This window comes from Triplophysa dalaica, chromosome 22, assembly GCF_015846415.1.
Source record: "Triplophysa dalaica isolate WHDGS20190420 chromosome 22, ASM1584641v1, whole genome shotgun sequence".
Classification (NCBI taxonomy): Eukaryota; Metazoa; Chordata; class Actinopteri; order Cypriniformes; family Nemacheilidae; genus Triplophysa; species Triplophysa dalaica.
Window position 1 is genome coordinate 109,650 of NC_079563.1, and position 14,143 is coordinate 123,792.

At 37.4% G+C, this 14,143-nt stretch overlaps 1 protein-coding gene across 2 annotated transcripts in view; it reads left to right on the forward strand.

Annotated features, from left to right (window-relative positions):
• The first annotated feature begins 524 nt into the window (after nt 1–524).
• The window catches only part of erbin (erbb2 interacting protein), a 69,631-nt gene continuing 56,012 nt past the window's right edge, over nt 525–14,143 (forward strand). For both annotated transcript variants that reach the window (XM_056736192.1, XM_056736193.1), the window contains exon 1: nt 525–920. The gene's annotated coding sequence lies outside the window, so the exon portion shown is untranslated. The remainder of the gene's footprint in view (nt 921–14,143) is intronic.

Consider the following 14,143-nt stretch of genomic DNA (forward strand, 5'->3'; position numbering starts at 1 on the left):
GTTCTTGTTGTTTCTACTTAAAACGCCTCATAGAAATGCAGCCAACCAATCCTACGACATAAATGTAATGCACTTCCGCTTCCTTCCCGTTCCAATTTGGAGAATATGATTCATTCCGTGGAAATCCAAATCATCATTAGGTTTAAACTGCACGCCTGCTTTCATGTTTTCCAATTGGACCGAAATGGCATTTCACCATATATACGTTATAACGTTTTAAAGACCGAGTAAGCGATGAAGATTCGTTTTAACCGGCGCAAAATGATTCGTTTGGTTTATCTCTTTATAAAAGTCCCCTCGCTAAATTTATGCGTTCACTTTTGTACTGAAAGAGAAACACAACACAGCTAACCGTGTCTCTTATTTAGAAACGAATAATAAACCTAGAAATATTTTCCTTACCATTTACAAACACTGTGCGATTCGGTTCAATTGATTCCTAAAAAGAACCGATTCAAACCAACGGTTCGTTTGCGAATCGAACAGCAGCATTTAGCACAACTGTAGCGCAGAGCGTCCCAGTGCGTGGCTGCTGCTTCACTGCTCCATCACTTCAATGACCGCTTCGTTTCTCAATGTAAATTAACTACGTTGGCGACCTCTAGGTCGCCTTTTTAATCACACAGACACTTTTTTGTAAATCTCTTGTGTCGTCGGAACATTTTTGTGTCACAAAGGAAACTTCCAAGCAGCTGTGGCTAAGTTTTCGTCGAGCGGTTTGTGTAGTGAAGAACGCGTTAGCTCGTTCAGCTAGCAGCAGCTTTCTTCTGGTTCCCAGCATCTACTGGAGTCGGCTAGCACTGTAATTCGTGGGCTTTTACATGGTTTTTGTGCCTCCTAACGTGAACTGCCACTGATGGATTAGCAGAGCGATTTTATCTCGTAGATGAACGGAGAATATCGGAAAGGTTCAGTTTAAGGTGAGTACGAGAAGGTTTTTTGTCCTCCGGCTCGACTCGATGTACGGTGCCTCTTTCACTGTTAACGTTAGCCGTACCGTGCTAAGAATGGTGGGGAGACGTTTGTTTGGGTTCTCATTCTCATGACCTGTCAAACCCAGTATTTATTTATTTGTTTGTTATTCTAAGCGTTTTAGGTTGTATTTAGCATATACAGTGATTTTTGTTTCAATGTGTCGCGTTTGATATCAAAGACATGGTTGACTAGACTGTGCTTGTCATGGTCTGCTGTTACATAAATCTTATTTCTGTTTAACCAAAATCACAATATAAGATATTTAATCTTTTTGAAACTATAGAGGGCTTATATTTTATTGGTTTGACGTTCAGGTGTGTGTAGTACTTGTATACACACCGCCATATGTAGTACACATCCTGTTTTCAGTGTCCTACTGGAAGGACAAGACGGGACGCGGGAGATCAGGTTCAACGAAACGAGATTTTGTCAGAGTTTCACTGGCTTCCATTGTATTATTTGACTGTATCATTGAAACATCATGCGGATACATGAACGTGCCATTCTTTTGTTTCATAATCACTTCCTGCTCGTAACAGGTTCGGTAGGTGAAACCGGTGTTATAAGGAAGCCTGGTCATTACTGAGTAAACCAGCGAAACAACTAATTGATCACATTAATAGCGCTGGTATAAAAAAAGGCTTTGAGAGTATTATTGGAAATCAGTTAAGTGTGTTTGTTTTTATTGCAGGGCCTATTTAAACTCATTGTATTTGAATGAATGGGTGAGCTTGACGGTCTATCATAGGATTTTATGAATTTCAATCTCAATTCACACGGAGGAAAAATGTTATTGCTCAGAGATTGCTTTCCCAATAGTTCAGATGGCATTGAGTTCGATTTTGATTTGTCTCAGTTTTTAGTTTAGATGTTTCTTCTAAAAATATTTTGGGCACAATTAAGTAGATTCGATTTTTCATATTGGAAATGTGTATATTGAAAACTTGCTTGAGACTGCAGAGGTCTCTTTTTAAACTGTAAGGTGACAAATGAAGAGCTAAAGGTGAATTATGGAAAAATAGTGATATTTATTGAGTCTATAAGATTACAATAATGTAATAAGGCAACCTTGTTTGAAATAGGTTTGGCTATAAGAAGATTTTGGTTTTGTCTATACTACTAGGTTCGCTTAATAGTTGTTATAATCCCACAATTTCAGCACACTATACTATATTGACTGGGTAAAATAGAATTGCATTTCTAAAAAGAGACTACAATACAATTTTCATTGACTGAAACTAGAGCTAGTTTCGTCTACTAAAACTACACGAAAATAGTCATGGATAATTCTGAGTAAAATAAGACTAGAATGTTCATACTTTTAGTCAACTGAAACTTGACTAAACTAAAAAAAGAGTGTGAACGTTACTAAAACGAATAAAATCTAAAATGACAGCTTGACACAAAGACTAGTCTAAAACTAAAATAGTCCTCCAGAAACAACATTAATGTGAAGAAATAAGCAATTATAGTGGGTTGCATAAACATTTCTACATAGAATCAGTTTATTTAATATGCTAGATTTAGGTTGATTGTGGAAAAACCCTTTTTCCACAATTAAAAAAAGTTTTGAAAATCAGGGAAATTCATTGGTGAAAGGTGTTGGAACCCTACACTTGTGTGATAACTAGAGTCTCTGGAGACGGTTTGGAAAATCCAGAGACTTCCATTAATCTCTTCTGTCAAGGAGAAATGTTGAAGGTATTATAAAGATGTCCTGTGAGATTTTTTTTACTCTTGAAGGGCATTTGTTTATTGTTGAACAGAATATATATGACAGGTTTCTGTTATGATTAGTGTTTGTTGGTCTAGCGGATCATTTTAGCGGGTGATACATTGAGCTAATAGGATAAAGTGCTTCAGGAAGATTATTGCCACTTTGTAAACTCATCTCCCCCATGGCTAATCCCTGTTTTCTGCTTCCTGCAACAAACTGATTGGATTGCATCCCGCGAATGTGAACTTTAACCAGTGGAAGATTCTGCTAGTTTGTCTCAAGGTTACACCGTAATCTGAGCTTGAATTTAATCACAAGTCACAAAATGGTTCTTATTTACAGTTATTCGGTACTGTTATTTAACAGTCTAGGAGTGCTGTCTTTACAATGCCCCATGGCTGTTCTTTACGCATAGTGTTTTCAAAGGCATTTTGTCGTCTTGCTTAGTCAGGAATTTTTCTGCAGGTGTAAGTGAAATGCACATCGGAGAATTCTCAGTCTAAATAAAGAACAATAATAAATATTCACCTTGGACTTTGTATTCACGCCAAGAAAAAGCTTGCAGGCTCATGGAACTTTTGCAAAGATGTGTTTCCTTTAAATTAAGAACCTTGTTATGTTTTGTGCCATTGTGTTGATTTATATTCTTTTTGATTTAGACTTCGTGCTGTGCATAAGTGTATAATATATTTATGTCCTGTATTGCTCAGTCAAGTTTATGGTGCATCGGTATAACAGTTTGTGATGCAGTGAAGCAGTGTTCAATAATGCTGTGAATGGTTTAGGATGCAAACGGCTATGGATACAGCCAGTGGGTACTCCCACAACGCAATGTGCTTGCCTTGACCTTTCTTTTCCCAATTATCATGTTTAACTCCTGCTTTTAATTCTTGACCAAGAGTTTAAACATGTTCACTCTACTGATTAAAAATAAAAGTTAACCATTTGTTTTTGGAGTAATTTGTCGTGTGACAAAAATGTGGTGACGTGTGCAATTGATGTTCTTGATGTGTTCTTCTGTTTATAATGATTGTTGCACTGTGTATACTTCACATCTGTAGTTGGTGATATTAGGTGTATACCATACAGTAAGCAGTACAATAGTGTTGTATTGAGGACGTAGCCTCAGTGCTTTTCCTGTTTAATGATTGACAAGGTGCTTATGACAGACGAGAGCTTCTGTTGAAACAAACCCCTCTACCCGAGAGGAGACTCAAATGGCTTTATTGATGCCCGCTGTAACATAATAACATGTGGATGTCTTTGTTTCAAAACATTGCCATATGTGGCCAAGATCCAAACCTTAGAGACGTTTTATATATATCGTTTATTTTGCCAGGACGTTGCCAATGTATTTTCACACTGATTCCTCTCTGAAGAGAGAACAAAAAGAAAAACTCTCTTCACAGATGCACTGCTATTCATACTGCTGTGATTCACGAAACAACTCAATGATTCTTTTGACTCATTCTTCAAGACTGTTCTCCTAGAAGCCCTTTCAGTATTTTGAGCTGTCTGAAAAGAAAATGTTGATACGTTACACTGCGGTCATGCATTGTGTGTGACCTGAAGTGCTATGGAATGTTATCATTAAAAAGAGGAGGTAGAGGAAGACTGCGTATCTTCCCTAAGTGTTTTTGCACATTCTGCCCTTGCGGAGCCCCTCACAGCACCAGCTTTTGTACAACACCATAGACATTCTCTGTACAACTCGGCGTCATGTGATTGCTCGCACATCAGATTTGCTCCATAAATTACTCCTTTTCTGGCCTGATTCTTGTTATTCTATGGACATGGTTGTTGCTTCAGCTTATTTCTGAGAAGGACATTTTTTCTGGGTGGTGAGACGATTGGATGTACAGTTTTTTTCCCCATATCATTAAAATGATCTCTATGAAGTCACTGAAGATGCCAAATAGTTTGCTCGTAATTATGAGGATTCTGATCGTTGTAGACTATCGGTAATATGTAACCACAAAGCACAAAACCACCCACTGGCAGAATCATCACTGTATAGAGTAACCAATTTTGTTACAGTTAACTCAAAAAGAAGTTGGGTGAAATATGGACAAACCCAACTGTTGGGTTAAATTGACCAAGAATATGGTTATATTTGATCAAACAACTCATAATTTTGGGTTGAAACAACCCAGCATAGGTTAATTTATTACCCAACAGTTGGGTTTGTCCATTTTTGACACAATATTGGGTTGAAAAACTAAAAACTTTTTTTGGTGTATAGACAATAGCGCAGTTTACACAACAAATCATCATGAAATATGATATGGAAAGTCACACTTCAGATTTTCATAGCACCTTTAGGCCACTGGCTGAACAATACTTCTTCCGACTCTCTAGCAACACCCTCTAAAAGATCCAGGTTGAGCACCTGACACGTCAGATGTTGTGTTCATGTGTGCATCCAAAACATGCTTTATGTTTGCACCTTGTCTCAAACTATGTGGGCCATGTAACGTCTTTTTAGTAATACAGTTAAATACAGTGATTTCTGTGAAACACACATATGATAAAATGTGTTGCTTTAATGAACTGGAAGTTACTTTAAAGTGTCTCTTAAATGCATAAATATAACAGTATAAATCTTAAATCTGCACAAATTCAGGCATTTTGTTGGGAAAGGGTTTCGTTGAAGTGATGCATGAATCAGTTTCAGTATCCATACAGTAAAGTCTGCTGAGACGAACGCTCAAACAGATGTTGTGGCAGATGCTTAGAAACACAGTCTCACACAAAACATACCATTATTAAATCAAAAGAGGAAAGAAAGAACAAGGGAGATGTATAATTTTAGCTTGGATGTGTAATTTGTATTCATCGGGTTTGTTTGAGGACACTGCTATAAGTGTGAGATTCTGTTTGTAAACCTGTCAGAGGTGCTGATGGAATATTTAAACACTTCACACTAACATTGATCGTTCCTATGGAATCACTCTTACTTTTGCTCATAGCAGTGTTTTGGCACCCATCCAGAGCACGCTTGAATTGTGGTGGTGAAGTGTTTGTCACTGAATGGGGGAGAATAAACACATGTTTATGACCCTATGAAATCAGTTTTATTTTTTCCCAAATTTCGTTTTTTATTTTTCTGAATTCTGTGTTTTCCATTTTACTGTAAAATAGTAAGTTATGTATACGCCCAAATGAAAAAAGACTATTAGTAAACTAATATTAATTTACAAAATGTATAAAAAAACAACGTGGATACTAATAATGGGAAAATAATAGGGTATAATGCTCTTAACTATGTTAATAAACCATTTTACCAACTACTTTTATAATTTTACTAGTACATTAATTTAAATGAACTAAAGTTAATAATATACTAAGTGTTGAATTATAAAAAAAATGGGGGGGGGGATGGTGTGGTAATTCGTGGGTGTTATTTGTATTTTTTTTTTAAATTGAACCGTATTTTTATTTTGACAGGGGGTCGCAAAAGTTGTTTGACAGGAGCTTCAATGCAGTTGAAAGCTCCACATGATAATTACGCGTGCAGTACACACAATCTAACCACTATTCTAATCTATTAGAGACTACTGATCTACCATTCAAACACAGGCTGTGCACGCTCGTGGAATTTAAACCGCTCATCTGTTTAGTTTGACAATTAGCATTTTGTTGGCTGTTTAACGTTTCTTTCTGCTTAAGAAGTAATACATTTACCAGATTCCGTGCCATTTTGTATTATACAGCAAATTTAGTTTTTATGCATGGATTCCACAATTACGTCTCCGTTTTCCAAATCGCAGAAATCACACGGTTTGATTGCAGACCCGCTGAATTGGATGTTTCATATCATGGAGAGGCCCATAGCGTTTGCAGGGAGAAGTCAGTTTGTGTAACATTTGACATTTGTGTCAGTCCAGCAAATCTCACATCAGTGCTGCCAGCATTTCCTCGCAGATACGGCTGGTTCTGTGACCCACTTATCCAAACATCTGCCTCTCTTTTCCCTTACCACAGTTTTATCATCACGCAAATCCTGCTTATCGTCAGACCGCTTTCAACGAAGTAAAACACAAGCAAACAAACATTAATGTGGCAATCTCATTTTTTAAAACCATAAACACAGAAGTAAAACTGAAGGGTGTCAGATTTAAGAGTGCGAGCAGGGAATGTTTGTTTGCCTATTGTGATGAAAGGGGTTTGTGGTTTGTGCTAACTTTGGTTTCACATCTGAAACGGCTGCGTGTGAAAGGTTGAGCTGAAGTTTGCTAGGTTCCTGTTGTTAATCTGGTCTCTGCCATGTGTATATGGTGATGGGTCTTCTTCGGTAATGATATACAGATTTCTCATTTGTCAGCACATGCTACATGCGACTACAACAGGAGCATATGTTCTAGGGCTGGGTAAAAAATATTGATTCTTCGATATTAATCGATTTTCAATTTAAGGAAACAATATCGATTCGGGAAATCCTGAATCGATTCTTAATGAGTGTGCTTTAGTTCAAGGATATCTGTATTTCGGCTATTTTCATGAAGATTTCGCAATCACTCGTGCTGATAGAAATAAAACAAAATAAATTCAAATAAAAAGTGGGAGAGGGAGAAAGGATCATGGCTGAAGCTCACGGTAGCCAATGGACCCCAGCACCGGCTAAATTAAAGTCTAATGTGTGGAAGCACTTTATGTTTAAAGGCAATGACGACAATGGTGAGGATGACAAAACAACTGTGCCCGCAAGAGCTACGATTTTGCAACAACACAACAAACCTTCTAAAACACCTGTCGAGTCGTCACCCTGATGCGATATCTGGTTCATGCGATTCTGGACAGCAACGGCTAGATGTTGATTTGGCCTGCAAATTACAGTCAGATTAACCTCGCGCTAAGAAAATAACTGATGCTATAGTAATGATGATTTGCAAGGATTTATGCCCATGCGCGATAATTGAGAACGAGGGATATCACAATCTAATCAATGTTTTGGAGCCGAGATACGTAATGGTGACACGCAAGTACCTCAGTGAAAAGGCATAACATGTTACCATAACATGCTAAAATAAAATAAACATCAACATTTTTACACAAACAAACGGATGTGCATGCATGTGCAGTTAGGTTCATTAAGGTCTTTTTTCAAGGTGTTTAGGATAGTATGACAAGATTCAGGGCAGATATACTGTGTTGCTTGGTACACTCTTCTTCACCGCAGATGTAAGAGGTCGGCACCGTAATCCAGTTACAGTGTCTGTTGCAGGGTTGTGTGTACAGTTAGTAAATCTTTAACGCGCAGAAGACCGATAAAAGGACCCGAGAGGAATTAGAGCAGAAGTAAGTGATTGTCAGATAGACCAATGGTGTCAGTTCTAGGCCTTCCTCCTCTACCGCTGTGGCTCATAAAGCATCAGGGTATGTACAGGTATGTTGTATATCACACTAGGGTTCCTATTTAACAGTGGTTTCTGCATGGTGACTAATTTAGAAGTGCTATTTCCTGTAAAACGCGTTAAGCTGTGTCACTCTGTTTAAAAACAGCAGCATGTTGTTCAAGGCAGCAGTGTTCTTGCTGTTCTTAATGAAGGTTGGATGGATGATAGGTTTGACACACTTTAGATAATTATAGGAATGATGAAGCCATTGATGAAGCAAAGATACAAATGACATGTTCGCGATTCGGAAAATATTGGCGCGAAAACCCCCAAAAACCTGCTGGTTGCCGATCGTGCGTTAGATGCAAAAAACGGTCGGTTCCGATTAATGGCCGGTCAACCGGTGCATCCTTAGTTGCAAAAATGAAAGAATAAAAATCGATTGATGGCTTTTGAGAGTGGATATTGAATAAACCATAGAAACAGATGCTAATTATTTATATCTGTGTTTGAATGGCTGCTCTTCCTGATTTTGATTTGGTTTGTGTTTATATTTCTTCATGTTTTGCGTCATACTCACTGCATGCGAGTAGTTCACGCCCACTTATCTTAACATACTGTTGTATACAGAGAATAGAAAATTCTGTCGGGACTCGCAATTTATATTTTATTCCGTCTCAACTGTACCGTCCCTACTCTGCCAAACCCTAAGAATTAGAATCGAAATGTGAAAAGTTTTCACTAGATAGTCATCAGAATCGATAGAAACCTCCTTCAGTTAATTATCATGCTTTTTGTTTTATTTTTTTAAATGAATTATGGACTGCCCTCATCTGTAACAAGCCGGAAGAAGGAGTCACAGTTTGCAGTCATTCTATAAGTGACTGAATCACACTACATTAGGTCTGAGTCATCAGCTACTGCTACTGAGATGAGAGTCCCATCAATAACAGACGCCATAAGGAAACAACATGTCACATACTCCCTTTACACACTAGCATTGGCTGACGTTGCAAAGTCCACGTGATAAGCATCATTAAGATCTTAATCTGAAATTACTGTACATGAAACACTTATAAATGCTTTGCTGTGTATGAACATCAACGTAATTGCCTTTTCTTGGTACACGGTGTATCTCCCTTTGTTTAGTTAATAGGAATGCACTGTCTGTACTGACTTCAGTGTGATCATGGTTGAAAGAGAACACTTAATCAAAATTACTCAGATAAGGGGGTTCATTTGAGGACATGACTGAAACAGATGATCTATAAGATAAAACACAGAGCAATATAACTAATTTAACTCTTTATTGTGATCTAAACAATATATGGATGATTTATGCTTTTATTTTTTGCTGCTGTAGTGGTTTAATATTAGGTACGTCGTAAGGCTCCGTTCCTATAATAGTAGCCTCAACCTCTGCTTGGTCATTTATTTATGGCAGCTGTTGGGAGTAGGGATGGGTATCGTTAAGGTTTTAATGGTATTACTACTTTTATCGATCCGGTACTTTAACGGTACACTTATCGGTACTTTTTGTTGTGTTTTTTTATGAAAGGCAAAACTAAAGCTGGAGTTGTTTCACTATTTAAAACATTCTTTACTGACCTAACGTATCTTAATGTAGGTAAAAGATGATACCCTCCTATTATTCATAGAGAATTAAAATAAAATGCATGTTGGCTTTAGTTTGTTTGTGTTTTTTGTTGTTTAATAATAATAAAGAAGGGTATTCCAATTATGTGTTGTGGCTGGAGATGTTCTCTTTTTTGATGATGCGTGTAATGTAGCATATGCATCCACAACAGGCCCTGCCAGGTTCATGCCTTTGACACTTTATACATTCAAATCCTTGCTATCAGATGCACAGATGTTATTTCAAATCATGGTCTTGTCCTGGCTGTGCAGTGTAACATGTTTGGGCTTAAAAGTTATACAGGTTTGGAACCTGTATATGGAGGGCAGTCCATAATTGCAATGTACACACACAAAAAATGTTTATGTATTTCATCACTAAAAATTATTTTTTAGGTAAGCTCTGCTTTATAATTTCTTAAGCATAATTTATTATTATTCATCCAATTTAAATGCAGTACTTTGAAAGCATTTTTAATCTTTAAGATTTATTTGGGCTACTGCAGAAAAAAATACTCTAAAGATTTATATGTAGGCTATTTTTTAATGTGATGTGTGTTTATTAAATTATTACATACTAATTTAAAGAAATGTATGCAATGTTTATGTCTGTGTTATTTAGGAAGAGTGCTAGGCTAGCATACGTACCCGAGGAGGTGGATGATGAACTACTAGCTAGGCAGTCGAAAACTTTGCATTTCTCTGTCTGCACATAATGCACTTTTGAAAGATGTTTTGCCAGATTGCTTGTGTTTCCACTCTTACAAGCAAAAATCTTGTTGCACTTGTTGCAACGAGCATTGTCTGCATCCACTCGAGTGAAATGTAACCATACTTTAGACTGTTTGATTAGTCACTCTAATAAGCGCGAGCTTTTGTGTTGTGTGCGTGCGAGCTCTGTGTAGTGTGGGACAGATGGACATTTTGCGTGCGAGATTGCGAATAACGAAAGTGCAGGTACATGTCTTTAATATTATTGCAAATTAAAAATGGTTGGTCAGTTAAAATATGCTAGGTAACGTTTATTTAGCAATAATATATAGGAAATGTTTTTCTTAATTTCTCCAGTACCGACAGCAGAACCGTTAACATCAGAGCTTATCGATACTTCGGCCTTTCATAATTTAGCCCCGGGACCGATTAAGTACCGGGTTTCTGTACCCATCCCTAGTTGGGAGTCAATGAGTGTGTTTACATGCACAAAATTAACAGTTTCTATCAAAGATCAGATAAAAAAGAACCTGTTTTCACGTGTGTTTGCATGCATTGCTATAAACCGGCTACACAGAAACCTTTACATTTAAACCACCATTTAAACAGAAACCACCTTTACATGGAAGTTTGAGACTTGCCGGGTTTCTCGCATGCAGTGACGTCATTATCTAGTCTGTTTTGTAATTAAAAATGCAGCAGGAAAACTATCAGAAGCATTCTTCATTTTCACGTTTCTACATCAACTGCATGATTCAAGAGTGGACATTTATACGTTATTTTACTATTACTTCCGTTTGCGACATGGGCACCTAAACAAAACTGAGAAAATAACAGTAAAGGCGTTTACATGCAGCACAATGGGCAAGAAAGGTGCATCCCTAGTTGGATCACTAGAAATCCTTTGGAGAGCCAGAAATGACATGAAATCTAGTGGACACAGCAGTGAGTGTCCCCACAGCGCTGTCAGCACAAGGCATATCTCCATCATCTGACGGAGACACAAGACAGAGCAGAAACGAAGTGAACCATAAAGATGCAATGTCCAGAATGGTCAATCCCATGCCTGGAGCTTTGAGGATCGTCTTAAATTCCACCAAATACCACCTTTCTACGACTCTGATCCAAAATGATTAGCGCAATAAAAGTGAAATGTTGAGCAAGACAGCATCTGTGGACAAGTCTGTATATTAAGCTGTGAATAACACATGACCTATAGCTTGTCTTGCCTAGAGTAGCTAGTAAGATGCACGGTTGTGAAGGAATATTTTGGTATTTAAGATTATTTTGATCTGCAAGTAACCCTGCCTTTTTTTCTGATTAACCGGTTAGTTTTTCTGTTAGTCAGTCTAATTAACCACAATGAAACCGAGTTACGTATTTATCAGCATTGTATTGACATTAGTAACCACTTTTGAAAGTTTGTCTTTCGAGGGCATTCCGAGCATCCATTGATTTAAGACCAGGTTGTCAATAATTACATCTTTCGTTTTTTTTCTTATCTTTTCTTATTAATGGCGTAAATGTTGTAAAACGTAGTAATTAAATATGCCTTTCTCCATTTCTTATTGCCTGCCTATTCCATTGTATGTGATTCTCAAGCTGGAATGTAAATGCATTTGGAAACTTTACCTGAGTCTGTCATGAAAAATCCTGAAATAAAAGAAGAATCGGATGCAAGTGTTTTTAGATGTAGGTCAAATGATCGGATATCAGATCCGTATCAGATTTAGAACCGCATTTGAAAGTGGTTTATATCGGATGCCAAAAAATCTCAGAATGTGTTTTCGTGATTACACGTATGTTGCGTGGTCCGATCTGTGCTGTCGGAATTGGTTGACAGTGAATGACATCATCTGTTTCGTCATTTATTTGTCACTGAATGAATGGAGCATAATCTCATTCAACAAGTATTGTGACCTGATCTCTGGGGAAAGTGAATTCTTGGATGGAACTGCCAGCGCAGCAGTATGTTATTTGCTCATTTCCAAATCTTTTCTTGGCAGTGGCACATGCTTTCTTGTTTGGAACATACCACCATTTTGTAGAACATAGCATCCGTTGCTCTCCTCCTGTCGGTCTTGACACAGCAAATCCAGGCAGATGGTAGACATGTGAACCGTATGCAGTCAGCAGGCTGAGGGAAACCTTTCATGTGTCGGACCGTCGCCGATCTGGCAAACACTGCGGTTTCCAGACTCAAGGGAACACCGTATGTAAAATCTATGTGCCTGTCATCATCAGATGCTGTTGTTACAATCTGATTTGATTGCCATTGGTTATTGTTTAACACATCATTCGTAAACGTTAGAGGTGGTCAATATTAGTGGTCGACCGATTATCGAATTGGCCGATTATCGGCGTAGATATTAAGGATTTAGCTGATAATCGATATCGATCATTTTCAAAGCCGATTTCCCGATAAAGTCATTTAATTTTGAAATGCGCTTTTTGGCTCTGACGCAGCCAAGGATTTAGCGAGAGCAGTCGGAACACGTCACTCTAGGGGTTTGCCTAGAGTAATGCCCGCCCACTGCCCCTCTGATTTGTTGGGACTAAGTCACGAGTCCGGCCAATCAACACGGGAGGCTGCGGAACAGAAAGTCTTTTTTCACTGTCACACCGAAAGCGCTGCTTCGGGTTCATGCTCTATGAGGTAAAGCAGCATCATACGTTGAAATATATCTCAATCCACTGCACTGAAGATGCAAAACACTTCAATATAATAAGTGCCTGAATTTCGGAGCAGCTTTGCGGGTTTCCTGCAGGTTCCGCGGGATTTACAAATTATTATCATGTAGATATAATTCACATCCTCAGTATAACAATGATTTGCTCTGCAAGCGAGCAGCACACTGCACACGCGTTTCTTGTAATTGATCGAGCTGGCGTTTTGCACGTCACTTAAAATGACGCCATTTCAAAAATACAAGACATTTTAAACCATAAAGAACTTGAATCGTCGGTCTTCAGTCAGAGCGCTCTCATGCTCATGTTATAGCTTCATGAAAATATTGCGGTCTTTTCAACAACATACACAATAAGCTATGAAGGCAATTCAATTATTTACACTTAATATATAAATTCAAATTGTGCTAGTTAATCCAATGATTAGCATAATGATTAATTGAAAAGTATTGTATGCAATGTTAAAGTCATAAATAAATATAATTTGTTACATTCAATTCATTTTTTCATTTGTTGCTTGTTGTTTTTTACTGTGTTGCTTGTGGTTTACAAAATGTTCACAGAATTCTGCTGGGTGCTCCCTTCTTTCTTTTATTAGTATTAATATAAGTGTTATGATTAAGATTTCTCAGTCAGAATTAAAAATATTTCAAATGTTTCAGAGCATGTGTTCTTAATTTCTATATAAATTTACGTTTTTACACCATATATATATCGGTTCAAAATATCGGTTATCGGTCGACCTCTAGTCAATATGACTTATTATTGACCAATGACGATACCGATTATCATCTTTAAAAAACAGAAAATACAGATCATCACATAAATAGACTGGTTAACAACAAAGGACATTAATGTTATATACAAATGGATAAGTTATGGTCATATAATCTTTAGTTTACCCATTTTTATTGTTCAGTGTTGTCCAATTTTACTATACAGCCGTCATCATATATTTGTCCACATAAAAAAATACTGTAGTACCCTATATTATAGTATTTACTTGGTCTTTAGTGAACTGCAGTAAAAATCCTAGATAATACTTTAATACCTTGCTATAGTAAATGTTACCACATCCATT